Source organism: Apium graveolens, chromosome 1 (assembly GCF_009905375.1).
Source record: "Apium graveolens cultivar Ventura chromosome 1, ASM990537v1, whole genome shotgun sequence".
Lineage (NCBI taxonomy): Eukaryota > Viridiplantae > Streptophyta > Magnoliopsida > Apiales > Apiaceae > Apium > Apium graveolens.
The window spans coordinates 35,368,435-35,371,896 of NC_133647.1; the positions used below are offsets into that span (position 1 = coordinate 35,368,435).

Genomic DNA, 3,462 nt, shown 5'->3' on the forward strand with positions numbered 1-3,462 from the left:
CCATCATGCATCTCTGAAATATGGCAGGTGCACCACATAAGCCAAACGAAACTCTACGAAAAGCAAACGTGCCAAATAGACAAGTGAAGGTAGTCTTTTCTTGATCTTCTAGTGCAATGGAAATCTGAGTATACCCCGCATAGCCATCCAGAAGATAATAATACTCATGACCAGCCAACCTGTCAAGCATCTGATCAGTAAATGGAAGAGGGAAGTGATCCTTCCTCGTGGCTTTGTTCAACTTTCTGTAATCCATGCACACCCTCCATCCTGTGACTGTTCGAGTGGGGATGAGCTCGTACTTCTCATTTGCTATCACAGTTATACCTCCTTTCTTAGTTACACATTGCACGGGGCTCACCCAAGAACTTTCAGAAATAAGATATATGATTCCTGTATCTAGCCACTTCAGAATTTCTTTCTTCACCACTTCTTTCATGATAGGATTAAGTCTTCGCTGTTTCTCAACAGTTGGCTTATTACCTTCCTCTAGCAGAATTTTATGCATACAATATGAAAGGCTGATCCCTTTTATATCTGCTATAGTCCATCCGATGGCCGATTTGAATTCTCTCAAGATCCTTAAGAGCTTGTTCTGCTCACTACCTGAAAGGTCAGATGCAATAATAATAGGCAAAGTAGATACATCACCTAAAAAAGCATACCTCAAGTGTTCAGGAAATGGTTTAAGCTCCAAAGTAGGTGCCTCCTCAATAGACGATTTGAGCTTTCCTTCAGTATTCTTGAGATTACCAAGAGATTCAAATGGTATTTCTAGCTTATGCCTCAAAGGAGAAGCATTTAGATATTGTAGTTGCTCATTTCCATCCTCATCGTCACTGTCAAATTCCCCCACTAAGGCTTTCTCTAAGGCATTAGACATTAGCATGTGATCAAGTTCTGAAGTTACCGTAAAATCAATCAAATCCACCTTTAAGCACTCCTCGTCTTCGGTAGGGAATTTCATCGCCTTGAATACATTGAATGTCACATCCCGATCCTGCACTCTCATAGTAAGTTCACCTTTCTGCACATCTATCAAGGTACGGCCTGTAGCCAAGAAAGGTCTTTCTAAGACTATGGGAATCTTCTTATCTTCCTCGAAATCCAAAATGACAAAGTCTGTAGGGAAGAAGAGCTTATCCACCTTTACTAACACGTCCTCCACGATGCCTCGTGGGTATGTAATAGAACGATCAGCCAATTATAGAGACAAGTAGGTGGGATTTGGATCAGGAAAATTCAACTTTTTGAAGATAGACAATGGCATCAGATTGATGCTTGCTCCTAAATCGCACAGGCATTTGTCGAAAGACAACTTGCCTATGGTGCAAGGAATGGTGAAGCTACCTGGATCTTTAAGCTTTGGAGGTAATTTTTATTGCAACACAACACTGCACTCTTCCATTAGAGCAACGGTATCGAGGTCATCCAGTTTCACCTTCCATGAAAGAATACTCTTCATGAATTTTGCATAACTAGGCATTTGCTCCAGAGCCTCAGTGAAAGGTATGTTAATGTGAAGTTTCTTGAACACCTCCAGAAACTTACCGAACTGCTTATACAATTTTTGTTGTTGCAATCTCTTAGGGAAAGGTGGTGGAGGATAGAGCTATTTCTCCCCTGTATTACCCTCAGGCAGAGTGTGTTCAACAGTAGTCTTCCTTGGTTCCACCGCTTTCTCCTTTTGCTTCTCTTCTTCATCAACAACTTCAGCTTCTCCATCTTTCTCTTTTTCAGCATCATTAACTTTTCCAGACCTTAAGGTGACAGCCTTTACTTGCTCCTTAGCTTCCTTCCTTCCTGGCACTTCGGTATCACTGGGAAGTGTGCCAGGTTGATGATTGAGCACAACATTGGCTAATTGACCGATTTGATTTTCCAAGGTCTTGATAGAAACAGCCTGACTTTTGCACAACAACTTGAGCTCCTCGAAATTAGCACTAGAAGGTGGAGCAACACCTCCTTGTTGAGGATATGATTGCCTTTGAGCATAATGTTGTGGTTGCTGGAATCTAGGTGGATTAAATTGCTTACTGATAGGCTGCTGATATGGTTGCTGAACAGCATTCTGATTATTGCTCCAGCTAAAATTGGGATGATTTCTGTTGTTAGGATGATAAGTAGCTGGCACAGGCTGCTGCGGTCGCTGATAATTGTTCACATACTGAACAGATTCATTCACAAGAGAACACTGATCCGTAGCATGAGAGCCTGCACAAAGCTCATAGACCATAGCTATCTGATTAACTCCATAGTTGTCTAAAGAATCGACCTTCAAAGACATAGCTTGGAGCTGCGCTGCAATAGCTGTAGGTGCATCGACTTCCAGAATACCTGCTACAACCCATGCATCATCCTTTGAGTTGGGTTTTGATTCTCATTTGTAGCCATAGTTTCAATAAGATTATAAGCCTCAGTATAGCTTTTGGCCTACAAAGCGCCTCCAGCTGCTGTATCGAGCATGGGCCGAGATTGGGCGCCCAAACCATTATAGAAACCAGTGATCACCATCCAGTCAGGCATACCATGATGTGGACACTTTCTCAACATCTACTTGTAGCACTCCCAAGCTTCGCACATAGATTCTGTTGGTTGCTGCGTAAACTGAGTAAGAGCACTCCTCAGAGCTGCAGTCTTCGCCATTGGATAGAACTTCACCAGAAACTTTTGCGCAAGATCTTGCCAAGTAGTGATGGACCCAACTGGTTCAGAATGTAACCAGTCCTTAGCTTTATCCCTCGGAGAGAATGGGAAAAGCCTCAGCTTGATAGCCTCATCAGTCACACCATTATATTTGAAAGTACTACAGATCTCGACAAAATTCCTGATATGCATGTTGGGGTCTTCAGTCGCAGCACCTCCGAAAGAAACAGAATTCTGCACCATCTGAATAGTGCCCGGCTTGATTTCAAAAGTATTAGCCTGAATAGCCGGATGAAGAATGCTTGACTGAATGTCATCAATTTTAGGCCGAGAAAAGTCCATAAGAGCTGGATCTGCTGCTGGAACTATACGATCACCCAAGATTACTGGTTCTTTCTGCTCACTCTCTTCATCCGAATCCGCAAAATCTATCTTCTCCGGAATATCAAGAACTGAGTTTGTCTCCTCAGCCGTATCTAAAGTTCTCTTACGAGTGCGAGAACGTGTTTGCATAAACACTCGCTAGAGTACCTGAAACATAACCGGAAACAATAAGTAACACGTCTTAATCAATGAGTCCTAATGACCACTGCAGCGGCGACAAAAACTTGTTAGGCACAAAACACGCCCTAATAATTTACGCAATTATACGCGTTCGCAATTAATATAGAATAAATTCTAGTTCGTTCCCATAGAGACTCAGACTAATTATGTTCAATTAACACTTACTCACTAATGTATGATTACTTCTCAATGTCAAGACAATAACACTTAAATTTGATTAACTAATTATTAACTACAATTAACTACAAGAAT

General features: G+C 41.8%; 1 non-coding gene across 1 annotated transcript; it reads left to right on the forward strand.

The window, feature by feature from the left end:
* Positions 1-2,524: 2,524 nt before the first annotated feature.
* On the forward strand, positions 2,525-2,631 carry LOC141680534 (small nucleolar RNA R71). The gene has a single exon (XR_012558355.1). It is a non-coding gene; the product is annotated as a small nucleolar RNA R71 (small nucleolar RNA).
* Positions 2,632-3,462: the final 831 nt, after the last annotated feature.